Raw genomic sequence first — 26,863 nt, 5'->3', positions numbered from 1 at the left:
TCTTCTGCTGGCGTCATTTCTTGGGTCCTAAGAGAGGTACACGCAAGGAGGTTGGTTCTGAAGGTAGCCACGATAATGGCGTATCGCTGCCCTCGATGTTTGGAGGCGTCTGTGTAGATAACTGCATGATTCCCATCGACGGTGGTGTTTAGCGCTTGAGCCCGTGCTTTTCGGTGACCCTCGTCATCTGAGGGGTTCATATTTCTAAGCAAAGGGAGCATCTTTAGTTTTACTTGCCAAGAGTCTGGGAGTACGTCAAGCGGAGTGACATTCTGGGCTGCCCAGCCAATCTGGTGAAGCATGCGGTTACCCATCGCAGTTCTGAGTCGGACCTTATGGTTAGAAAGATGGCCTTATATCAGCTCTTCCACGGTGTTGTGGAGCCCCGTGCTAAGCAGCCTCTGTGTGGACGCACTTATAAGAAGACCAATGGCCTGCTCGACCGCCTTTCTAATCATTATATAAAGCGTCTCTATGTCTTCCTTGTCTAGAAGAAGACAGGGGGTTGACGTAAGTAACTCTCGAGAGGACAAAAGCTTCAATTAATCGAAAGGTACCGGATTCCTTTAGGCCTCGCTTCTTGGTGGCAACTCGCCTGATCATGTGTATGATTTGATTAATGCTGTTTTTGAGGCGCTGCAAGGAGACGTCACTCCTGATGTTAGCCTCGAGATGTAGGCCCAGCTAGGATCTCGATGCTGGGGCTTGGAGTGATGGCCTGGCCATCAAGGATTATTTGAGTGTATTCCTTGGTTTGGCGTGAGGGCGGATGACAAGGAGCTGTGATTGTTTACGTGAACACTGGATGCCACAGGCTTTAGCACATTGGGGTAGTAGAAGTGAGATGTCATGCATTGGTGTGAGCTTCCTTTAATTTTTGTAACTCTTAGCACATGCGTAAGGTGCGCACAGGGCCGCTAGATGGGCGTGACTGGTCGCGTGACGCTTTCACGTGGCATTCAGCGAGAACGCAGGGGGTAAACCCGTAGATGTGCTTGGTTAGTACACCGCCTGTCTTCCCAGTCTTCGTGTGGGCTCGTAGCTAAATCGGTAAGACAACGGGCTCTCGCTTTGTTAGTCTATTAGTTCCAGGTTCGATTCCCGGCGTTGCCAGTAAATTCTTTTATTTGTTAGCTGGAGTTTTCTGGTGACACCAACGGTCGCGAAAGAACCCTTGGGGGGTAGAGGTAAAAAGCTTTGCTTTAAAAAAACTTTGCTATAAAATGTGTCAACATTATACCAACGCTGCCTATTTGAAGATGAAACAAGGGTACATATAGACGTTCAGTTTGTTTTAAGGAATAAAGAGTTTTCCCGCCTGAAAGTGGACCAGCTTGAGAAAGCAGCTTGTCTCGATTAAAACGAACAGCGACTGCTTTCGTACGGGTACGCCGTTGCAGCGCAGCGCGTAAGGTGAAATATACTTTGCAAAATGTTTGTGTGGGCGTGTGTGTAGAGAAGGGGAAGCACTCTGCACTACCTCTGCACCAGGCCAGAATTCTTACGCAATATGCATACGTGTCGAACAATTTCAGAGCTTGCCTATTGGCCACTATTGCAAAACGCATCTAACATGCTCAAAATAGGGCAAAATTATTTTATAGAGCACCGCCCAGGCCTAAGCGACGCGCAGGCGGAGATTTGGAAGAATAATTGTGCGGTAAGTCGGCAAGCTTTACGCCAATTCACTCCGTACGCGTGCGAGCGAGTACATGTGATAGCAATCACTTACCCCCTACCTACATGCAGAGCGCCGATATCGATTATAGGCTACTGTTTCGCGATTCCAGTGCTTTGGGGACGTAATGATTTGGAGTAGATGCACCTAGCACTGAAGGTATCAGCCAAAAGATTGCGTGCAAATGCCTCCTACGTGCAAATCACCGAGATACTAACTGCGCAAGCGCTGCGCTCCTCTCACGACAAAAGCAAACGTGCAGCGAACTTTCGCAAAGGCGTAGCGACGACTTGAGCAATACGTAGCGGTGCGCGTAGTTTGTCAAAGCACGCATCCTGGGATCCAAAGCAAGCGCAATGCCTGAGAGCCTGAGACGCCACAGCAGGACTGCTTTCAAATGGGCGCCGCCATTTTGGCTACAGCTTCAGTGGAAGTGACGTCGGTGACATCACGATGCTGGGGCGCTATTTAGGGGGGGGGGGGGGTCGGCCTGGTCCCTTACGGGATATGGTTTGGGAATACGCTGCCGGGCGCTTACGGAAGGGGGTGTGGTTTGACCTCTAGCGCGCAAGGGCAAAACTGGTCACCCCGCGAATACTGCTCGAGGTAGCGTAGAGTAAAAACCAAAACCAAAATGCTTAGACGAGCCACGGCATGAGGGAATAAGCGCTTTGTACGACAGATAGTGTCGCCTTGTCGCTGAAACTGACCAAGATCAAGCAGCCGCAACCTTCACTCCCACATGTTCAGCCACACAAGCGTAGATGGCGTCTGTTATTTGTGTGTCAGGGCAATTTAAAACCATCTTGGCTAACCTTCGGTAACTGGAAAGCAGAAATTGTAAACGCAGCAACTCCCTTCTAAAACGCTCATTTTGCGTCAAAGTAACGCTATCGCGTCCAACATGTCACTGCAACTTTTTTTGATGCAAAAATAACTGTCGGACGGTCTTCTTCATACTGATCGATAGCAACGTGGTGTTGGAATTGCGCCTAACTTCATTAGCTTGGGCAGACGTTAGTGGGACTTCTTCTGTGGAAATAACAATGGGACACGCGGCGTTATCACGCGCATTTGGAGGCTGCTGTGAGCGGCCTCTGATTCTGATGCGCATGCTTCCGTTCCATCACCTATGTGACGCCCGGCCGCCGGTAATGGCCGCGTTTTTCAGTTTAGGTTCCCAAAACACCAATCTTCACGAGCTGTTTGCGTCGCGCGCATTCACGTTTAAAACGCAGTATATTTGCATGTCGCACTATTTTTATTGGCCCTGTTGGATGGCCTTATTTTTACGCCGTCGAAAATTTGAGTGCAGTTGGCCTTTAGGGAAAAGCTTCAGTATAACAAGCAGCGGGACTGCATGCTTTGTTAGGCAAGCGGATATTGGATTAGCAGCAACGATGTTGTTTTAGCCCACTCCCTCCTCTGCTTCGTTTTAAGTGGATTGTCTTCGTCGTACGCAATCCCAGTAGGCTACTTCTTCACTAAACGTCCAACGGGTAGTCAGCTTCCCGAGCTAGTACTCTTTGTGATGAAAAAAGGAAAAAAACCTGTGGTTGCCGCATAGTGCAACTTGTCACCGACCACCACCGAGTCAAAATGAAGATGCTGGACCAGGGCACTCTGGCGTTTGAAGTAGAACCCCCGTGCGACTGTAACAAACCTGTACTCCTAAGTTTCGACTCCTGCGATGTGCTGAAGAATGAAGAACGCACGCTCATGACGTAGGACCTAAGGGGAAAATTTAGGTATCTTACCTAAAGTATGTGTATGACCTGCAAGAGAACCTGACGGTGAAACCGGTCCGTTATCTACACCGAAAGCCCGTCCGTACGAATAATATCGAAAAGATGAACGTGAGAAGGACCATTCAAGTTCTGCCTCCGGCTGTGACCGCTGCCTTATAACACCTAAAAGAACAAGCCAGGCACACATGCAGCCCATTGTTCGCAACTGCAGGCCACACCATCACATTCATGAGGAACTTCTATCAGGAGTTCATACTTCTGGACATGAGCAATACAACCCGGCACCTGCGCCAAAAGTTCCCCTATGTCCGGCACTACGGCGATGCTGACTATGACAGGCTTGAGTGGCTGGAGGTTACCATGTCTATGTATTTGGAAGATGTTAAAACAAGTTGCGGCGATCCAAGCGAGTTCCTCACGAAGGAGACGTATGAGGAATTTTTTATCACCACCTACTCTAGTGTTTCCTGCATAAGGTACCTTCTGAAAACCGACAGCTTCCTGTTCGTGCATATACCGAATAGAGAAATGGAGCGAGAGCCCGTTGTCTTACCAATTGAGCTACGAGCACACGCAGATACAGGGGAGACAGACGGTGTATTCACCGAGCACAGCTGTGGGTTTACCCCCTGCGTTCTCGCTGAATGCCACGTGATAGCGTCACGCGACCTCTCGCGCCTCTGTGCGCTCCGTCCACGGCACGTGTGGCGGCCGTGTGCACCAGTGGTTTGTCCAGGTAGACCTCGAAAAGTTTGGACTCGTGTGCAATACCGATACCAAACAACCGACTACCATACGTGGAATGTGCTTTGAGTTAACTTTCACGAATAATATAACTGCGCTGAAAACGCAAAGTCTGAGTGCGTATCACACCGGTCATCAGTCCGTTCTGAACATTGTGCTGAACATTGTGCTGAATAAATAACGTGTTACAGGTACAGTGTAACGTGTGAATAACGCAACCGGGCCGTAGGCACCCGTGGTAGGTGGTGTATAAAGCGTCGCTTTCGAAACGCCCTCCACAGGGTGAATTGGCCCGCACTTTTTTGGAACGCAGTGCATAACGCAGAAAAGTCTTGCGAAAAGAAATATGCTCGGTTGTGGAATGCAGGCACAGAATTGTTTACAAAATCCCGCTGTCTTGTCAGGACGTTGCATTGACGATCGCCTGCGTGACTACGAGAACTTTCTCAAAGGGTCATGCTAGCAGTCAGCTTGCTGTGCATTGGAAAAAAAAAGAAGAAAGGGCACGCGTGACCCACGAGGCTTTCTGTATCGCACAATGCTGCGACGAGTGTATTCGTATGCCCAGTGTCTCGCGTGAACGGAAAAGGGATCGCATATCTTTCGAATTGATACGGGTTTCCTACCATCATTGTGTGCTTTAAGAATTCGTACAGCACCGTCGCCTTCTTCTATTTGTTATTTATTGTTGCGTAGATTTGACTCTTTCGTACAAAGGTTGCGCCCTAATGCAATAAAAAAGATGTGGTTGATAGTCAGTGCACATGTTTGTCTCCTCCTTTCTCGTGTCCCGTCTTCGGGCTGTTGTAATCGCTTAGTTCGTTTTTTTTTATTTTGCCACCCTCTGATTGGCTAGGTAGCGCACAAAATAGGCGTCGCTGAAGGAACGACGGGCATTGTGTTGCTGGAACTACGTGCGTCGCCTCCCTTCTTGGGCAAGCCGGCGGTCGTCCAGGCAGCTGGTGGCAGTGGTGGCGACGGAAGGGAGCGTATACGTCGGCGTTGGTCTTGGCGTCGGATTTGGTGAGAGCACGGTTTTATTATTATTATTATTAGAGTACCCTCAGGGCCTTTACGGCGTTACAGAGGGGGTGGGTACAGTGCATGAAAGCAGGTAACAGTGTAGAAGTACAGGCAGTATGTAAACACAAGCATATTTCCGGAAAACAGGTTACTGCATTGCATGTACAGAAAGTGCATTCTTGAATGATGCCGGATCTTCAATGGACACAATGTGGTGGGGAAGGTGGTTCCATTCCTCAGACATTTTGGGGAGAAATGAATCTTAGAATGCGTTGGTGCGGCCAGATGGAACGTTGTTGCCTTGAACGGATGGTCGATGCGGGATGATATGTACGTGGGCCGTGAGAAAAAGTCGCGTCTTATAGATGGGTTATGGAAATAGATTTTGTGAACCAGAGAGAGTCGTGAAATTTTTCTGCGATGGTGCAAGCTTGGTAGAACCAGGTTATTTTTCATTAGTGAAACACTGGAGGTACGGGAGTAGTCGGAAAGTATAAATCGAGCTAAGCGGTTTTGTAGATTCCAGAAGAGAAATTAGGTTTTGTTGTGCAGGGTCCCAGATTACCGAGGCATACTCTAGTTTAACGCGAATTAGTGTCCGATAAAGTGTTAACCTGAGGGGGGATGGATCATGAGAGAAATTACGGCGAATATATCCCAAGGAACGGTTTGCGCTGCTGCAGACATAATTAATGTCTGTGTGCCATGTTAAGTCATTGCTGATATGAACACCAAGATACTTGTAGGATGTAACGTATTCGAGAGTGGCTCCGGTAATTTTGTAATTAAAGGGCTGCTGGGGATAACGTTTGCGCGTAATGGTCATGCTTTTGCATTTGTTTGTGTTAAGTATCATGTGCCATTTGCTGCACCATTTAGAGACAGTGTCGAGGTCGGCGTGTAAATTAAAGTTGTCCGTTCGGTCACAAATTTCGCGAAATTACGCAATCATCAGCGAATAATTTTATGGAGGAATTTATACCATTAGGAAGGTCGTTAATAAATATTAAAAATAGCAGAGGACCTAACTCCGAACCCTGTGGTACACCGGATTTAACATCAGTAGGGAGAGAATTGCATTCATTAGCAGTCACGAATTAGGTGCGATTGGTCAAAAAGCATTCTATCCACTTAACCACATTAGGGTCAATGTTTACGGTACTGAGCTTAAGAAGTAATAATTGATGAGACACTTTGCCAAACGCTTTTTGAAAATCTACAAAGATGCAGTCTACAGATGAACCGCGATCCAGAGCTGATGCAACGTCGTGTGTGAATGTTAGAAGCTGAGTTTCGCATGAGTAATTTTTCCGAAAGCCATGTTGAAATGGGCTGAAAAAGGAGTTGGATTCCAGGAATGATAGAAGGTTAGAATAAATGACGTGCTCTAAAAGTTTACAGGAAATAGACGTTAACGATATTAGGCAGTTTTAGCATATCGTTACCGTGTTTGCGTTACCGTTTACCGTGTTGCCGGAAGCGCTGGCGACGGTGAAGCCTGTGCCGGTAAGTTGCCGTTCGCGGCAACTCTCGCGCTGCGCAGTCTTCTCCCGCAAACACGGTAAACGGTAACTTAAACACGGTAACGATATGCTAAAACTGCCTATTGGCCGGTAATTTAAAGGAGAGCTTTGGATACCGGATTTGAAAACGGGGACGACCTTCCCCACCTTCCAATCAATCGGCACAGCACATCACTGAAGGGATTGAAAAAAGATGTGTGGCAGGATTAGTGACGAATAAACTTCGGTGCTTTTTAAGAGCTTGGGATTAATTTCGTCTACGCCACAACTGGAAGGTTTAAGGTCATGAATCAGCTTCATAATTCCAACAGGATCTACTACAATAGGATCCATTGGAAAAAAGTTGTAATCGCATAATTGCGGCACAACATCCGCAGGACAATTCGAAAACGACTTGGCGAATACTTGATTCAGAACGCGACAACATTCGTCACTGCGCATGACCTGGTTGTCAGCATATCTAAGACATATAAGTTCTTTTTTATTAGGTCTAATTGTCTTCCAAAACATTTTTGGGTTACTTTGGAGAAGCGAGGGGAGAGTGTTTGTAAAAAAGACGTCCTTTGCTTTTTTTATGGCTGCACGATAAGCGTCGGAAATATTTTTGTAAGCAAACCAGCGGGATGTCTCATTTTTGCGTTTGGCTACACGAAATGAGCGTTTCTTTAGGCTTTGCAGTCGTTTTAGATCAGATGTGAACCAAGGTGAGCGTTGCTTGCCAGAAATAACAACTAAATAAATATATTTGTTAGTCAAAAAATACCCGCACCTCCCAGAGGGGGATTGTGAGGATGCTCTGCATAACGGACTGACTGGCGCTGTTTGAAGGTGCGCCAGACAGTTCGTTGGCAGATTCGTTGGCGTCCATTCAGCACATCGAGACGGTGCTGCGCAAATTAAACGAAGAAGCAACTGATCCAGCGGCGCACGCACGGGGTATATAAAGCAACTGCCGTGGAGAGGAGGATGAGAGAGAGTCGCGCATGCGGGCTTATCGCACAGCTTGCGGATGAGACGCGGAGGGAAAGCGCGTAGCGCACAGACAGCGTGGAGAGGAGGAGGGGAGAGGAGGGTACGAGCGCGCGGTAGCAGCTGCCGTGGAGAGGAGGAGGAGAGAGAGGCGCGCAGGCGCGCTATCACACAGCTGGCGGGGTGAAGACAGAGGGAGAAGCGCGTCGGTGCACAAACGGCGCGGAGAGGAGAATGGCAGAGGAGGGTACGAGCGCGCGTTATCGCACAGCTGGCGGGTGCGGACGGACGGCGCGCGCCGACGACGCGTGACAGGCCGCCGCTATAAGATGCTCTGCATCTAAAATGTAACTTTTTCTTTAAACAAGTGCCAACTGTGTTCAACCGTGCGATCAAAAAAGCCTACCATGTAGGCATCGATAAAACATTCGAGTTCTGTATTAATTGAAGCGTAGTCTCCTTTGGCGACCCGCCGCGGTGGCTCAGTGGCTAAGGCGTTGCGCTGCTGAGCACGAGGTCGCGGGTTCGATTCCCGGCCGCGGCGGCCGCTTTTCTGATGGAGGCGAAAAGCAAAAACGCCCGTGTGTACGAGATTTCGGCACACGATAAAGATCCCCAGGTGGTCAAAATTAATCCGGAGCCCTCCACTACGGCGCGCCTCATCGCCTGCGTTGCGTCGGCGCGTTAAACCCCACAATCAATCAATCAAATCAAGTCTTCTTTGGCGTAATTTCTTATTGCTTTGCTGTGTGTTAGCCGGCGCGAAACCTCAGCTTCTAAGGTAAAATGAATGAAACAATGAGCGCTTAAACCAGGAAGGAAAATTTGGAGTCGCACAAGATCTGGAACTTTTCTCAGGACCAGATCTAGTATGTTAGCGGACGTCGGACCCACTCTGGTTGGTTTGTCAACTAGCTGAGTCAAATTAAAGTCGAGACACATGTTAAAAAATGTAGTACAATCTCCTGATAGATTACTGTAAGCAGAGCAGGGCACTGACCAGTTTATTTTGGGGAAGTTAAAGTCCCCGAGCAAGAACAACGGCGCATGTGGAAATTTCAAGACCAGGTTGTTAAGAACGTCATGTATTTTGTCACAAAAGTCAGATGTAGCATTGGGCGGACGATAACAGGCGCAAAACAGGGCGTTTTGATTATTTAAGTGTATCGAAACACAGATAATTTCTCAGACTGAATTTGTTATCACCATACTGGAAGTGAGACAATCGGCTGCAGCGTTCAATACACCGCCACCAGGTTGATTACAACGATCAGCTCGGTATACAAAGTAATTTTTATCGCAACAAAACAATTCCGAGTTTGCCTACTATGTCTGCAGCGCAGTCATCAAAAAGGGAAAACAAGGCATCGCGCTTTAGTGACGCTGCGCACATTTGAAAATAAGACTGACAGGTTCTTGTCGTTATTTTTTGGGCGCGGGTCAGATGTTAGGATGACACGGTATCTGAACCCCCGGACGTATCATCGATCTGCCTTGGCTTGTTCGTTTCCAGTTCGCATATGCTATCGGTAGCAGGAGAGTAGACATAGCACTTTTTGTTCAGGTAAAGCTTGTTATAGCGAATGGTAAACTGCTGGCCGCTATCCTTTCCGTACTCGTACAACTTTTTTCTCATGCTCCTCGTTGCCCTGCAAAAATCTTCGTTCACGACCACGTCAGACTCTTTCAGCTTTTTTTTGGAATTCAAGATGCTGTTTCTTCATTTGGATGAGGAGAACTTCACAATAATTGGCCGACATTTACCAGGAATGAACTTGCCTAACCTGTGGGCGCGAGATATTCGGTCGTCGCTAGTAGTCAAGTTTAAGTTCAATACGGAATTCAGAACTGCACAAACCTTTTCTTGTGGTTGTGCCCACGTCTCGGAAGAGCTGTCTGCAAGGCAATGAAATATTAAATTCTCCCTTCGTGAACGATCTTCAAAGTCATCTAGCCGTTGGTTCAGCGCCATCACTTGTGGTTGATAATTTTGCGTGGGCAGCCCTTCGGGGCAGCTGACATGTTTTTCAACTTCCGAAAGCCTATTATCGAGATTCGTAATCTGTTGCTCAAGGGATGATTGCGCCTCTTTCACTTCATTAATAGACTCCATCAGTTCATCGTGCTTTACATATATCTTGTTATGCAATGACTTAATAAGAGAAAGCAGCTCGTTGTAGTGTTTGTCAGGAACATCCTTTGGGGGGCCGGGGTTTGATTCAATATCGCCAGACATGATCAGCAGTTTTAAAACATGAACACATTCGCTTGTCACAGCAATCATTACACAAGGGCATGGAAGCAGCAGCAAGCAAACATTGTTTGATCTTTTGCTATAAAGGGAAGGAGCAGAACCCACCCGCACAAGAAAAGCGAAAGGGTTGCTGTAGACTCGCATTGTTGCTGCACTTCCATGCCCACTGAAGGCGATCCTCGGGTCCCAGCGGCTTAAGTAGAGCTGCGGTGATGCGTCGGTTACTTTGGATGACGGCGGTGCGCAGAGGGCCGGGGAGTCGTTCCACAAAAACGGTTGCTGCGCTTGGCAGTCCGGAGTGTTTACTGCAGAATGCAACGCCTTGAAGCCTTGGCCGCCGAGTTGCGCAGTTGGCTGCAGCAGAGTCCTTCAATGCTTTTCTGGTCACGAAACTTCTCCGTAACGCTATGGGAGAGCTTCATATGGGGACCAACGCTCCCGCGCGGTGGCGCTACGAGTCTGGTGAAGGCGGCTTGGACGGCGGCGGCCGTATTTGCCGTGCGTTGGAGCGCGAGCTTGCTGGTGTTTGTTGTGTGATATAGCTTTCTAAACTCATCACGATGGGCAAACTATGTGAACTACCATGCCTCTGACGTGCTGTGTACCTGGTTGCCGCTCTGGCTATCGGAATACAACGGAAAAGGCTTCGTTGTTCTGCCTCCCAAGCGACCGCGAACAACGCGACAGGTGGAAGCGAGCCATTCCACGACAGGAGACAGACGCTTTCAGCTTCGAGTGGAAGGCCGTTCGTCTGTTCGGGAAATATTTCGACCCCACGGACATTATTTGAGCCGATGAGTTCAAAATAAGTGGACAACCTGTGCTTCTGCAGCGAGAAGCTCAAGCTCCGCGTTGCCCCTGATATTTGAAAACCTGCCGGCGTATCTTACGAAGCCCAAGCCACGATCGCGCTCACAACGAGAAAATCCAGCTGCTAAACGTTGCCGCGTTTCGTCGCCGCACAAAGATCGGACTGCAGCTACTGTTATTTTGGTTATCCAACCAGATATTTTGAATTTGGAAAGCGGAGCATGGCTATCTTTGCCTGCATATATTTTTTTTTTTACTTGCCTGCCGCGCTTGCCCAGGGGCTAAGGCGTTGTGCTGATAAGTCCAAGGACGCGGGTTCCCAGCCGCTTTTCTGATGGAGGCGAAAAGAGAAAACGCTTGTGTGTTCGAGATTTCGGCGCAAGTTAGATACCTGAGTGGTTAAAATTAATCCGGAGCGCTACACTACGGCGCGCGCCCCATTGTCTGTGTAGCGTCGGCACGTTAAACATCATAATCAATCAATGTTTTTTAACTTGCCGTTTGGGTGGGAGGGGTGTGACAGGCACTGAGCGGGCGAATTTTTATCTGTTGACACCCTATGCCTATGAGAACAGCCGAGAAAGTAGCTCAAAACTGTAGCATTTACTCCTACCCTGGCCCCTCCCCGCGCCTATTATTCTGCTTCCATTTCGTGAGCGTTTTTTTTCCCTGCTGTCCACGCTAACTTTCCGAATCTCGATTATAGTTTTACATTATTAGTGCGCTATAAAATAGCGCAAACACAGCGCTAACCCAACGTGCTGTACGTTTGCACACCTATTTGCTCAGCGCAGCATGTCGCGCCCAGGGCTGAATACAGATTTAATTCTGACGCTAGTTCACTCAAATCATACAGGCGGCTGCAAAGGCTAGTCAAAAATTGAAAACGCCAGATGACCGCCTTTTCGAAGCGAGAATGTAGCGGTGCTTGCCGGAATGAACGAACACTGCAACATATGCGCCTCAGTAACACCCGGGGTCTTGCCTCAGTTTCACAGCTGAGCTACGGGACAACAAATGACTAAAAAACGACAACTGACTGACTAAAAAACAACTGACTGACTCAGAAGCTAATTAAAAAACTTCGCTCGCATTTATACTGGTGGAAATGAAGAGCAGATGAAAGTAGGCGCGTGCCGGCGGAGAAACAGCCGGCCAGGAAGCGTCGTCGACCGCCGGCGAAGCCTTCACGTTAACAGGGGCGATCCTAGCGGCAGCTTTTGTCCCTGAATGAAACTTCGGCCGGAGTTTCGTGACCAGAAAAGCATTGAAGGACTCTGGCTGCAGTGTCTTAGCCGGGAGCGGAAGAATTTTCCACGAGGCAAGGAAGGTCAAAATCTGCACAACTAAAGCGAAAGGGTCGCTGTAGATGCGCATCGTTGCTGCACTTCCATGCCCACTGATATCGGCTTGTTTGACTTCGTGTGAGCACTAACGCAATTTGCTTGGTAGTCGAGGATTTTTTACTTTTCTAGATATAAGCAGTACATCTAAGAGCAGAACTTTTGTTATCTGCAGTCATGATGGAGACGTCGGTAACAAAACCCAACCTAATGTTGCTCACCGAAGGGCTAGGTATCACACGGAGAGAGCCCACGCGGGAGACAGACGGTGCACTCACCGAGCACATCTGCGGGTTTACCCCCTGCGTTCTCGCTGAATGCCATGTGATAGCGTCACGCTACCTTTCGCGCCGCTGTGCGTTCCGTTCACGGCACGTGTGGCGGCCGTGCGCGCTCCTTGTGCATGCGCTAGGATGCGGTTATATAAATATAAAAGGAATCTCACAACAACGCATGGCATCGCACTTCTCTTTCGTCTCTGGCACCGATCCGTCGCCTCTGTCGGAAGCGACGGAAACAGAAGTGAGATCGTCTAACACCGGGTTTGAGTTTCCTTCATTTTGCAAAAAAAGTGTCCACTCATCTGCTACACCGATACAACTCAACCAACCACCGTTCATAAATCCTGCATTCATTTAACCTTAACAAAGAACATGCAAGAAAGGGTATGGTTAAGTGCATTTCACTTGTCTCTGGTTTCATCTTTTGTAGAGTCACGTGTGTGAATTCAAGTGACGTTGCATGGGTAATCACTGTGGGTGTCGTTTACAGCTTCGTTTTCAAACCACCTTTATGGGGTGGATTGGCGGGCATTTTTTGCCCACAGGGATCGTTTTTGCTCACGGCGATGAAACCGTTGGGGGGGGGGGGGTAGAGGTATACAGCTTTGCTGTAAAAAATGCCTGCAGTATGTGTTGTATTCCACTCCATGCCCATGATTCCACTCCATAGAGCCAGTAATGCGCAACGGCTCCTGGCCTCCCTGGAGGTGGTACCTACATTTATTAATTGGTCCTTTCTACAGTGATGTTTTTGTAACTATAATAGTATATCACGGCTGTGATAGTATTGTTTCGCGTGCAGAGTATGTTATCCCAACTACAAATTCAGGCCGACCGATTACAAGCAACTACTGAATAGAGTATTTCCATATGACAAGTCTCAAGCTATGAAAGCTTTGAATATGGGCCGTTTGATTATCCTTGCTCCTGATTTGTTCGTATGCGTGCCAGCACGAATCGCTGCGTAGTTTATGTAACTTTTGCTGTGCTCATTCATACCTGAATTACAGAAGCAATAGGTGCATGCGTCCTGAATTATGGCGCGGCCTTGATAGTTTCCGCGCCACGATACGTTTCCCAATTACATTTAGCACGCGCCTTCTTACAAGTGCAACTCATGGTGCATTAAAGTGAGGCGTCTTAAAGGGACAGACAACCGATTATTGTCGAGTATATATTCTCTATCCCAAATGAAAGGGCATCACTTAAAGCACCTTGACGAGAAACGGTCTTGCTGATAACGCCCTAGAACGTTTTAAATCGAAATTTTTAGATCTGCGAATTTTGAAAATGTTTAGAAATGCATATACAATTTAACATTGTACAAATACTTGTGTTGAAAGGTTTTCAATACGTACATAAACGTTTCAGCAGTTACAGTAGCTGCTAGGTTTGCAGGTCGGCTACCGAGTCGGCTTTCTAAGTAGAAAGCCACAACGCATTCACAAGGCCCACCTTCACCTGGAACCATAAAACACACTGGCGACGGGGATGCGTACTGGGATCGCATTTTAGTCGTGTGTATTATTCCCATCCAATCCCCAATTTTAATTACTTCCGCAATAAAAAAAAAGAAATCTGAGAGCTGACACTATAGCTGATTAGCGATCGCAGTGACATAGTTTGTCTCGGGTGTCTGCTAGTTTCTACATAGTGTGTCTACTAGTTTCTACCTTTAATTTTATGCGTGGTGAATAAAACTTCATGTAAAGTTCATTTCAATAGCCAACACGCCCCTTCACCAAGTGTGTAATCATTTCCTTAGCCGGTGCAGTATTGCATTCTGGGTCAATTTTCCTGCTTGGAACTTCTGATTATGCTAGGTGGCAAGTTGAAGGTGAACTTGAGTGAGTTTGTGTTGTGGGTGCCCAAGAGTTTTTGTGAGGGTGTAAAGGTGGGCAGTCGAAGGGCCGTTTTGTAGGCTTTCCATTTATTAAGGAAACACTGGTTCCAGAAACATCTTTTTTTTTTTTTTTGCTTTCCAACCAATTCTGACAACTTCATAGGCTTGTTCAGTTTTTTTAGCTGATTTCAAATATCTAATTAGTTTTGATGTGAGGCAACTAGTTTCTGTGTTCATTTAAAAGAATTCGTTGGTTGTTTATGAGAACAGTAGAAAAAAAACTATTCAAGATTGCCAGCAAGACATGAATAGATACCAGAAGTTGTGGAGAATGAAACATGGGAAGCAGTTTTTTGTTTTGTATTACACCAATTCTAACTTCTAGGTTTGAACTACTACTGCTAACCAATTAAAAATAATGCTAATTAAACAACTACTGAAATGCAAGATCTGCTTCCCTTATCGCATGGTTTACACATTCAGCTTCACAGTGCGAAAGAAGTGATCATTTCTAGTTGCACTACATGCTGGGATGTACTGTCGGCATCAAATGGAACGCGAACATGAAAATATGGACCAGAACGTGCAGAACCAGAACGGGCTAGGGCAAAGGCCAGTTCTTCGTCCTCCTTCGGGTGTTTGGTTTGGGTGGAGCAGGGGTCAAGAACTTTGCTCGAGCAGTCGGTGGCGGCTGAAACCATAGCTCCACGTGGCTGTGTCAATACAAACAACGTGCAGATTTCCTCGAGTTCCTGGACTCGCAGCTCTCTCCGCAGGGGTGGAGATCTTGTCGAAGGCGGTCTTCTCATGTAAAATGCGGAGGCTGTCTAATAGGTGTCTGCTCGCGGTTATCTTGGTGAGGTGATCCAGGTGCGCAGTGTGTTGCACGGCTTGCACCTTGATTTGTTCCTCGAAAGTGTTGCGCGCACCCAACGCGTCATATTTTTCGTTTGGAGCGTGCATGGGTATTCCTGGGGCTTAGTCATGCTCATTTCTTGATGAGGCTGCTTGGTTTGCAGTCATTTTAAAATATTTACGGAATTGTGGAGTTGTTAGGGGTTTGTGTGAGGGAGAGGCTGGAAGATGGGTACTTGTTGTTAAGGGGGGATATGGCGATCCACCCGCCCCAGTTGACTGAATATTGCTTCACTACAGTTCGCAAACTGGGGTCACTTCAAATGTAAGCTGAATAATCTTGCGCAAGCGCTGTTGGGTAATGAAATTGTAGGTGTAAAACTATATTATGACCATTGATCTAAATTCCTGAGTAGGCTAAATAAATGGTGGGAAGCGGCAGCGTCCCGCGGTGTCCTACGGCTGCGGGTCGAATATGACAAGCGTTAGGTCGGCGGGGGAGCGGGGGCGATGCTACGATATGAACTAGACATTCTAGCTTCACCGTACTATCAGATCCGTTCGCCCCTAACGAGATCCACGGCTTGTTTGGTTTTAATAATCAGTATCCTGGAGTAGCTACCTAGCGATGATAAATAAGAGTATCTAAACAAATGGCGTAAACATGCACAAGCAAACCGCGGTATGTACGTGCGTTGCTTAAAATAAGCTGCCGACAGTTTTTACCTACGATTGCCTTTGTGCAGTCGCGCGGGCGCCGGCTGGCATCTTGTTATGTAGCTTTGTGCTTTACACAAATATTGACGCCCAGGTGCAACATACGACGCGGGGCGCTGCGCGTTTCTCGCGCAAGCACGACCATTGCCCAGGTCAGGTTAGTTTTTCCAGACTGCTCTCACACTATAGTTCGCGTAAATCCATATCGCGGCCTCTCAACGCCGAAATTGCACAACAAACGTCTTCGAATCGAGCACGCATTAATAAAAAAAGTAAAAGCATTGCACGCACGGCATAGAACTCGCCGGCCAATAAGATGGCTCTAGCGGCGCCGGAGTGCGCGGTGTGCCGGAGCACGACCGGCTTTATAAATAGCGACCTGCGCACGCGCCCTTTTCCTACGGGGCTACGCGGTCCTGTTTTTTCCCGCCGTATACATTTTAGGGTTTGGACAATTTATTAGGCTTTGTTGACATTAACAGAGCGATGACAATGCTGACAACCTGGCAGTTGTCATTAGCATCGCGCCAGAAAGGCGGTGCGTTCGGAGAGCTATTTTTCTGCCCTACACTGAAGGTGCGGGGAGTTTATTTGTGCAGCTGAGCCACCCAGGCTTGGACCACATGATGGAGCGTGTTTATGCTGCTGACTACTGCGCCGGACGACGGGTCGTCTGCAGCTGGCGAGCCTGCTGAAGCGGCGTGGTGCAGCCTGGCCGAGGGAGTCGGCAGTCTCTACTTTGCGGCCACGGGCCATCACGGATGCACCGCCACCTTAGCAACGCTTGCTTGGGCTGGCTGGTGCGATTCTTCATGGATCTACCTGCCTGCAGACATCAGCGGGTGATGACCGCGCCTGCTGGAACACTGCCAGCGGTGGCATTGGACAAGCGGAAGCCGGCGTAGGGAACGCTATGCAGTGACTATTTAATCGACGAACGAACTTTCCGTCGCCTCTAGTCCTGTAGTCAGCTCTCGCCGGCGTACGCAAGAAATTTAGGAGGGAGGGATGTGGGTATCGCGACTTTCACGCGAACCCCTTTCTGGCTAGCTTCCCATCGCGGCTGGCGTTGCACAATGCGCCTCGCTCGCGCGACGGGAACCATACGAGAGGGCGCCAGCGACCGGAGTCTTCGTTGTCGCCAGGGTGGAGGCGTTGACCCTTTTCCCCTCTGCCTTACCTGAGAACCAGTTCTTCCTCAGCACTAGCGCCACCAAATGGCGAGGTCTGGTGGGTTGTCGCATGACGAGAGGACGCTCTCTTGTCTTGGGGATGCGGTGGCGCGCGGACGTTTCGGCGGCCAGTCCGGACCTGGGAAACGCGCCACAATGGGACGTGTCCGGGCGAGCTGGGAGACTGCAACCGCGCTCGCACGCTCAGCGCTCCGCTGCTCCGGTATGCCATCGGTGATTCAAACCATCTCGATCTCTAGCGTTGTTTAATGCCACGCTCCCAGTGTTACCGTTATGGCCTACGAGTAGTCTGTATGCAGTATATTTGATTTGCACTTTGCAATAAATGCTGCCATATGGTGTTTTGCCCTCTCCGCCTCCTGCCTTTGTCTGCCTCCGCAAACAACGGACCCGTACGCAGCCGGCGCTCGCAAGGCATGTTTGCTGAGCGCGGATGGCTGCGGGGTGGGAAATAACTAGTGTGTGAAATGTAGAATCCTACTATATATATATATATATATATATATGTATATGTATATGTATATGTGTATGTATGTATGTATATATATATATATATAACACCACGTCCGATTCTCAAGACGCCATGTTTGTTCTCCCCAGGACGGATTCCCCGCTTCTTCCTTCACTTCCACTCGGCGGCTGTCCTCCTCGGTTTGGTAGTGGATTGGCCGGTGACCTAGGTCTCAGCTTTTTGCTTGATGTTTTACGTCTCTACACTCGGCCACACTGCAAAGAGGTGCACCACCGAGCTGTTTGCGTGGGCCCCTGGCTCTATCTCGACAGACCCACGAAAGGCTAAAGAGTCCGTTGCAGGTCTCTTCCCGTTGGTTATGTCTCGTGGTTCGGTTCTCTTTCTTTCTGGCCAGTGCTAGAGCAAAGCTTGTTTCCATTGATGAGGAATTCTTCACTGCATATTCCAGAAAGATCCTCTCCGGCGTTTCTAAGCGGCGTGTTCTGCTGTCAATGCTGTCCGTTTGTTTGGAGGTATTCCTCCCTCTCATGGTCATTTGGTTCTCGTTTTCATTTATGCGTAAGTCCGTCTTTTGTCCACGTGCTTGCCTTCAAGATTTTGGTTGTCGGTATCGGTAATTGTCGCAAAAGCATCCTTGTCTGTAGCAGGTGTATCCTTATGTTCGTCGTGCTTTTCATCTTTCGTTCGGGCGTTTGATGCTACCTCGCCGCTGGCTTCGGCCTCATCATTTTTAGCTGAAACGATGTCCTGATCCTCAATGGATTCTTCATAAACGTTTGTGGACGAGTTTCCCAAGATGTTGGTATCGGTCGTCTTTTTGCCTTCTGGTCGGCACAAGATTCTCTTCCTGGGGTAGTTCATGTTACCCATCGTGGTAAGCGGAATGTGGTCTTTCACCGGCACCTTGGAGTTGTTGCAGGGCTCCATTCCAAGGCTCACGTTATCTTTGTTCAAGGATGTGGGCGTCGTGATGTCTGAAAAGTGGTAGGACCCGTCCTCACTTCGTTCTCTGGGCGGGGTAGGTGTGAGCGCCACCACATGCGGCTGCTGCTCCGCCAGACGTCTTGATTGCAACCGGGAGAGCGAAGACCGGTGAATGGCGCTCCTCACATTCATGTCGTCGAGCTGCTGAGCCGTGCCCTGGGGATGCTGCGGAAGGACCTCGTCGCCAACGAAGCTGTTGACCGACGGGGGACGGTGGCATTCCTGGAACAACTACAACTACAACTACGCAGTGCCATCCTGCGGCTGGCACTGCGGCGTAGCTGTCTTACTGTGGGCTTGTTGAAAGACGGCTGTCGCCTTCGTGCCATCCTGCGGCTGGCACTGCGGCGTAGCTGTCTTACTGTGGGCTTGTTGAAAGACGGCTGTCGCCTTCGTGCCATCCTGCGGCTGGCACTGCGGCGTAGCTGTCTTACTGTGGGCTTGTTGAAAGACGGCTGTCGCCTTCGTGCCATCCTGCGGCTGGCACTGCGGCGTAGCTGTCTTACTGTGGGCTTGTTGAAAGACGGCTGTCGCCTTCGTGCCATCCTGCGGCTGGCACTGCGGCGTAGCTGTCTTACTGTGGGCTTGTTGAAAGACGGCTGTCGCCTTCGTGCCATCCTGCGGCTGGCACTGCGGCGTAGCTGTCTTACTGTGGGCTTGTTGAAAGACGGCTGTCGCCTTCGTGCCATCCTGCGGCTGGCACTGCGGCGTAGCTGTCTTACTGTGGGCTTGTTGAAAGACGGCTGTCGCCTTCGTGCCATCCTGCGGCTGGCACTGCAGCGTAGCTGTCTTACTGTGGGCTTGTTGAAAGACGGCTGTCGCCTTCGTGCCATCCTGCGGCTGGCACTGCGGCGTAGCTGTCTTACTGTGGGCTTGTTGAAAGACGGCTGTCGCCTTCGTGCCATCCTGCGGCTGGCACTGCGGCGTAGCTGTCTTACTGTGGGCTTGTTGAAAGACGGCTGTCGCCTTCGTGCCATCCTGCGGCTGGCACTGCGGCGTAGCTGTCTTACTGTGGGCTTGTTGAAAGACGGCTGTCGCCTTCGTGCCATCCTGCGGCTGGCACTGCGGCGTAGCTGTCTTACTGTGGGCTTGTTGAAAGACGGCTGTCGCCTTCGTGCCATCCTGCGGCTGGCACTGCGGCGTAGCTGTCTTACTGTGGGCTTGTTGAAAGACGGCTGTCGCCTTCGTGCCATCCTGCGGCTGGCACTGCGGCGTAGCTGTCTTACTGTGGGCTTGTTGAAAGACGGCTGTCGCCTTCGTGCCATCCTGCGGCTGGCACTGCGGCGTAGCTGTCTTACTGTGGGCTTGTTGAAAGACGGCTGTCGCCTTCGTGCCATCCTGCGGCTGGCACTGCGGCGTAGCTGTCTTACTGTGGGCTTGTTGAAAGACGGCTGTCGCCTTCGTGCCATCCTGCGGCTGGCACTGCGGCGTAGCTGTCTTACTGTGGGCTTGTTGAAAGACGGCTGTCGCCTTCGTGCCATCCCGCGGCTGGCACTGCGGCGTAGCTGTCTTACTGTGGGCTTGTTGAAAGACGGCTGTCGCCTTCGTGCCATCCTGCGGCTGGCACTGCGGCGTAGCTGTCTTACTGTGGGCTTGTTGAAAGACGGCTGTCGCCTTCGTGCCATCCTGCGGCTGGCACTGCGGCGTAGCTGTCTTACTGTGGGCTTGTTGAAAGACGGCTGTCGCCTTCGTGCCATCCTGCGGCTGGCACTGCGGCGTAGCTGTCTTACTGTGGGCTTGTTGAAAGACGGCTGTCGCCTTCGTGCCATCCTGCGGCTGGCACTGCGGCGTAGCTGTCTTACTGTGGGCTTGTTGAAAGACGGCTGTCGCCGTCGTGCCATCCTGCGGCTGGCACTGCGGCGTAGCTGTATTACTGTGGGCTTGTTGAAAGACGGCTGTCGCCTTCGTGCCATCCTGCGGCTGGCACTGCGGCGTAGCTGTCTTACTGTGGGCTTGTTGAAAGACGGCTGTCGCCTTCGTGCCATCCTGCGGCTGGCACTGCGGCGTAGCTGTCTTACTGTGGGCTTGTTGAAAGACGGCTGTCGCCTTCGTGCCATCCTGCGGCTGGCACTGCGGCGTAGCTGTCTTACTGTGGGCTTGTTGAAAGACGGCTGTCGCCTTCGTGCCATCCTGCGGCTGGCACTGCGGCGTAGCTGTCTTACTGTGGGCTTGTTGAAAGACGGCTGTCGCCTTCGTGCCATCCTGCGGCTGGCACTGCGGCGTAGCTGTCTTACTGTGGGCTTGTTGAAAGACGGCTGTCGCCTTCGTGCCATCCTGCGGCTGGCACTGCGGCGTAGCTGTCTTACTGTGGGCTTGTTGAAAGACGGCTGTCGCCTTCGTGCCATCCTGCGGCTGGCACTGCGGCGTAGCTGTCTTACTGTGGGCTTGTTGAAAGACGGCTGTCGCCTTCGTGCCATCCTGCGGCTGGCACTGCGGCGTAGCTGTCTTACTGTGGGCTTGTTGAAAGACGGCTGTCGCCTTCGTGCCATCCTGCGGCTGGCACTGCGGCGTAGCTGTCTTACTGTGGGCTTGTTGAAAGACGGCTGTCGCCGTCGTGCCATCCTGCGGCTGGCACTGCGGCGTAGCTGTATTACTGTGGGCTTGTTGAAAGACGGCTGTCGCCTTCGTGCCATCCTGCGGCTGGCACTGCGGCGTAGCTGTCTTACTGTGGGCTTGTTGAAAGACGGCTGTCGCCTTCGTGCCATCCTGCGGCTGGCACTGCGGCGTAGCTGTCTTACTGTGGGCTTGTTGAAAGACGGCTGTCGCCTTCGTGCCATCCTGCGGCTGGCACTGCGGCGTAGCTGTCTTACTGTGGGCTTGTTGAAAGACGGCTGTCGCCTTCGTGCCATCCTGCGGCTGGCACTGCGGCGTAGCTGTCTTACTGTGGGCTTGTTGAAAGACGGCTGTCGCCTTCGTGCCATCCTGCGGCTGGCACTGCGGCGTAGCTGTCTTACTGTGGGCTTGTTGAAAGACGACTGTCGCCTTCGTGCCATCCTGCGGCTGGCACTGCGGCGTAGCTGTCTTACTGTGGGCTTGTTGAAAGACGGCTGTCGCCTTCGTGCCATCCTGCGGCTGGCACTGCGGCGTAGCTGTCTTACTGTGGGCTTGTTGAAAGACGGCTGTCGCCTTCGTGCCATCCTGCGGCTGGCACTGCGGCGTAGCTGTCTTACTGTGGGCTTGTTGAAAGACGGCTGTCGCCTTCGTGCCATCCTGCGGCTGGCACTGCGGCGTAGCTGTCTTACTGTGGGCTTGTTGAAAGACGGCTGTCGCCTTCGTGCCATCCTGCGGCTGGCACTGCGGCGTAGCTGTCTTACTGTGGGCTTGTTGAAAGACGGCTGTCGCCTTCGTGCCATCCTGCGGCTGGCACTGCGGCGTAGCTGTCTTATTGTGGGCTTGTTGAAAGACAGCTGTCGCCTTCGTGCCATCCTGCGGCTGGCACTGCGGCGTAGCTGTCTTCCGAAGCATAATCGGTTCGCGCTTCATGAGCTGCGCTTTTTTTCTCGACTATTGTGTTTCTATTTGCTTTCGTGTTTGTGTTTCTATTCTTGCCACTGTTAAGCCAGGTTTCCCGTTGTAAATTTGATGTGCATAATAAAAACAACTACACAGAGGGACCTGGTGATTGTACAGATGCATTGTACACGAAATTATTTAACGAGTGCGCATTAAATAAATGAGTAACGTTAAATAAATTCATGTTAAAGGGCATGTATAAAGCAGAAATCGGGCAGCGAGGCATCCCATAAAATAGGCATTGGTCATAAAGACTGGCCACAAAGCCAAAAATGTGCATGAGAATTCACGGGGTGCACCCATAGGCATTATCATGGACACATACTTTGCCAAGATTTGTTCAATATTGGCCTTCCAGAGCTTGGCCATTTGTTGGCTTGTCAACTTTCCCAAGCGCCAGCCAATAATGGCGGCCGAAGTATTGCCAAGCTCGGACACATTGGCCAGGGCCGTACCCAGAAATTTTTTTCGGGGGGTGTTATGAATTTTGGGAAGGGGGTAATTTGGCTGAAAGCAACAGTAAGTATTGTGTACGTGCTGCCTGGAAAAGATTTCGGGAGGGATTCGAACCCCCAAACCCCCCTCTGGGTACGGCCCTGCATTGGCCACTGATGATTTGCCGTGCTTGGGCTTGGCAATTTCTGCTGCTTGGGAACGTCTTGTACACATTGAGGTTCGTACGTCTTCTAGTCATCTTAGTAAAGATGACTTATCAACATCTCAAGGAGCTCAAGACTTCGGAGATCTTGCACAATTGTCCTGTAGGTATCTCTCTTAAGACATCTTTGAGACATAAAAAATAGACGTCTTATAGCTAACTCGCATAGTGCAAGATGTCTAAGACCTTGCAAGACCATGGTGGACATCTATAAGACGTTTTGTGTTCAGTGGGCTTTTAGGCCTCCAAAATTGTGCTGGGCAAGGTAGTGTAATTAAGTTACTGAGTAGTTACTACAACATATTTTACTTATTTCTTGCCTAAATATTTAGCGCGTGGGCAAATTCTATTTTGCAATAGGCAGTTTTAGCATATCGATACCGTTTTTGCGTTACCGTTTACCATGTTGGTGCACAGCGCGAGAGTTACCGCGAACTGTAACTTACCGGCACAGGCTTCACCGTCACCAGCGGCTTCCGGTAACACGGTAAACGGTAAAGAAAACGTGCCGGAAGGACCCTTTAAACCTAGTAGAGTTAGAGTCAATAGGCAGTTTTAGCATATCGTTACCGCGTTTACGTTACCGTTTACCGTGTTTGCGGGAGTCCACTGCGCAGCGCGAGAGTTACCGCGAACGGTAACTTACCGGCACAGGCTTCACCGTCGCCAGCGGCTTCCGGTAACACAGTAAACGGTAACGCAAACACGGTAACGATATGCTAAAACTGCCTATTGACTCTAACTCTACTAGGTTTAAAGGGTCCTTCCGACACGTTTTCTTTTTAAGCTCTACAGGTGATGGCTATATTGTCAAAGCAACTACAGTTATTGTGAACGCTTCACCCGAAAAGTGAAATATTCCACCTACTTTAAACAAAAGCAAATAGATATCAACAAAAAAAAATTATGCGTGATTTGCTTTGACACTAATTCATCAGATGTCGCTACTTGCGCCGCGGCGGCCGAAATACGCAAACCGCAAACGGTGTGCTAAATAAAAGAGAGTTTTAGCATAGCGTTACCGTGTTTACGTTACCGTTTACCGTGTTTGCGGGAGTCCACTGCGCAGCGCGAGAGTTACCGCGAACGGTAACTTGCCGGCACAGGCTTCATCGTCGCCAGAGGCTTACGGTAACACGGTAAACGGTAACGCACACACGGTAACGATATGCTAAAACTGCCTAATACATGCCGTTTTCAGCGGCAAACGGAAACTCCCGCTCCCGGTAACACGGTAAGCGGTGACGCAAACACGGTAACGATATGCTAAAACGCTATTACAGACGGATAACTACCTAAATGTGTGGTTTTGCTTTTCCACGCACTGCGTGCCCGCTTATGTATTACCCGTAAAAAGTATACGCAAGAGAAAACGGCTTGGGGTACGTGTTCTTAACGCCTGGATGAAAAATATGTGCGAACCGTTTCCTCCGAGAAAAAATTTCAGCTTTAGACTTCAATGGCCATTCTTCTACAGACATTTGCATATAAAGTGACCGTTAGCGACGTACACATTAAAATGGATCGTACCACCACGGCTTGGCCCTTTCTCGCTTTCATAAAATAAGTTTTTTCTGTAGTTAGTTAAGATTTGGTAATAATATTTCGCGATATCTTTTTCCTGCAAATAAAACAGTATACCTGTACTACCCCTAATAAATTAATAGTTGCATTTGTTAAAACCCCAACTTCATTCTTGAGAAGAGCTGCGGGCGCTACAGACTGGCACTGCGACCGCGGAAAAGTTCTATTTTGTTAATTCTCGCTCTTTCTTTTTTTGTGTGCGTTGCATATAAGTGCATTCGTTTATGCAACCGTATGGACTGGCACCATCACCGCTGCCGCGGCGTACGCATGCGAGTAACACGTTCCAGACCGCGCTCGACCAACGCAGAAGCAGACGGAAGGTGTGCTGTACCGGGTTGGACGTAACGCAGCAACCTACGTGTTGTTTTTTAATTGGCGCCGCGTATCGTAAAACGGACCATTGCAAAAAGGTTGCAGGTTCATAGGGCGTCTTCACACTTTGGCTCCGCCAGCCGTAACGTTTTTTTACGGGGAAATATGTTTGACGTAACTTCAATTTAATTTTCAGGTTACGACGGGCGCAAGTTTCTGACTTTCGGTTACGTCGAACGTAACTCAAAACATGAGGTTAAAATACAGTCGGACACAACTTTGATTTTAAAAATCGCACGCCTCGGTTCGAGTCACCTGAGTCGAAACTGGGTGCGTTATTCCGGGAAGGGGCTAAATGGGAAAATACGAAACGGGAAGGGCGTTTTGTACCGGGTTGAAGCGGCAGGGAACAAACGAGAAGGTTCAAATGGGAACGGGTTCAAATGGGAACAGGGGAAATTGGAAAGGCGAAGAGCTCTGATTCTCATCGTTTTTTCGCGTTCGTTGTCATCTGCATGCAATTTTCTGCAGCCAGAGCACCGGACTGGAGCTCGCCGGAACATCAAGAGCGCTCGAATAAAAGGGCTCGTTTTCGGGACGCAGGGTGCGCTGACGCTTCGTCAGCTGTTACATCTCGCTCTATCCCGCTTCCGTGTGCTGCCATAACAGAAACCCTGCCTGACGACGCCCCCGTGGGCACGCTACCAGATGGATATTCGGGACAGCCTGGAGCGGTGATCCTTGAAGACAAGCATGATGGAGGTGTTTATGTTGACAGCAGATCGGCGTCAACCTTGTTGACTACAGAAAAAGTTAAGTGGAAGAGGAAGGAAAGCGACCTCATGAGTCAAATTGTGCGACTAAACCGCTGCAACAGCTGAGAGAGGATTCCTTCAAAGCGGACCTTTCGTACATACGGCAAAAGGCCGCTGAAAACGTGTCTTCCGCATTATTCTTGCTTGAACAAGTAAGGAATTTTAAGAAAGTAAGGCCGAAATGGTCCGAGGAAACAACTTGTCGCTGAGTTGTTCTCAGCCCCATATATCTACAAAGGCATATATGAACGTATACGAGGTGAAGCACTTCTGAGGCTGCACTGCAGAAGTGCTCAGTCCGGGCTTATCTGCATCCAAAGTGGCGATATGGGCTTCACAAAACTGGTTGCAGCTCGCCTTAAGACTGAGGCAGAAATCCTAAGCAAGCCACAATCAATGGGTGTAGCCCGAAAGAACCCATTCCCGTTTGACCCCTTCCCGTTTGAACCCATTCCCGAAACGCCCTTCCCGCTTGACCCGTCCCGTGTGCGCCAGTTCCCGAAACGACCTTCCCGTTCAGCTGGTTGGCTGCCTAATAGTCTTACTATGATGTCTTCTCGCTGAACGTCTAAAAGGCCCTTAGAGGTAGTATTCCCGCGACAATTTTAAGTTTCTCTAGTAAAGAAAATTTAGGCTAGAGACGACCCGGCGCTGCTTAAGTTTTTGAAGGTTTACCCTACTATGCAAACTGAGTACGCCAGAGTGACGGGAATAAACAGAATCAATAAAACGCAAAGCTAAGTTTATATTTTTCGCCGCTTCTCATGACTGCGATTTTTTATAGCCAGATGTGGCATATGTATCCAGATACATAGGGTTACTTTATTTTTATACATCTTTTTATCTTTTGTAGTTTTCATCTGTTTCTTTTCGACATTGATGTACACTTGCGCTATTATAACGATTACATGTGTTAGTCCGCCAAATACGATTTCTTTCAAAGTGAGGGTGTTTTTGCGATTTTTTATTTGTGCTTCCGCGGCGCTTTTCTGGGCTTTTTTATTTTATCATTTTTTTGGTTTTAAAAGACTTGTTTGTTATTTTAAAAGATTTGTTTATTAATTTGTTAATTGTTACTTTGTTACGCTTTGTTAATTTAAAAGATTTGTTAATTGGTATTACGAATTGTAACCAAATGTCGTCGTCTCTAGATTCAAAAAGTGAAGCCCACGTTTGAAAAGCAGTCAATTGAGGACTCTGGATGTACTGAGCATGCTATCGCAGCGGCTGTGAACAAACGGAAATAAATGAAAAACAATATGAAAATGTTTTTATAACGTTTCATAAACTGGGTACGTTATTCCGGGAAGGGGCTAAACGGGAAAATGTGAAACGGGAAGGTTCTTTCGCCCCGGGTTGAAATGGGAAGGAACAAACGGGAAGGTTAAAATGGGAACGGGTTCAAACGGGAACGGGCCAAGTGGGAAAGGTCGAAACGGGAAGGTCGTTTTGCGCCGGGTTGAAACGGGACAGAACAAGCGGGAAGGGTGAAATGGGAATGGGTTCAGACGGAAACCTCCCCGCTCCATAGGTGTAATCTG

At 49.4% G+C, this 26,863-nt stretch overlaps 1 long non-coding RNA gene across 1 annotated transcript; it reads left to right on the top strand.

Annotated features, from left to right (window-relative positions):
- Positions 1 to 3,889: 3,889 nt before the first annotated feature.
- LOC144177782 (uncharacterized) lies at positions 3,890 to 17,335 on the top strand. The gene is made up of 2 exons (XR_013323852.1): positions 3,890 to 5,193; positions 16,388 to 17,335. It is a non-coding gene; the product is annotated as an uncharacterized LOC144177782 (long non-coding RNA).
- The last annotated feature ends 9,528 nt before the right edge of the window (positions 17,336 to 26,863 follow it).

This window comes from Haemaphysalis longicornis, unplaced genomic scaffold, assembly GCF_048455015.1.
Source record: "Haemaphysalis longicornis isolate Haplotype H1 unplaced genomic scaffold, Haemaphysalis longicornis Haplotype H1 scaffold_308, whole genome shotgun sequence".
Classification (NCBI taxonomy): Eukaryota; Metazoa; Arthropoda; class Arachnida; order Ixodida; family Ixodidae; genus Haemaphysalis; species Haemaphysalis longicornis.
The sequence above is the reverse complement of the archived record's forward strand: the minus strand, read 5'-3'. Positions and strand labels throughout refer to the sequence as shown.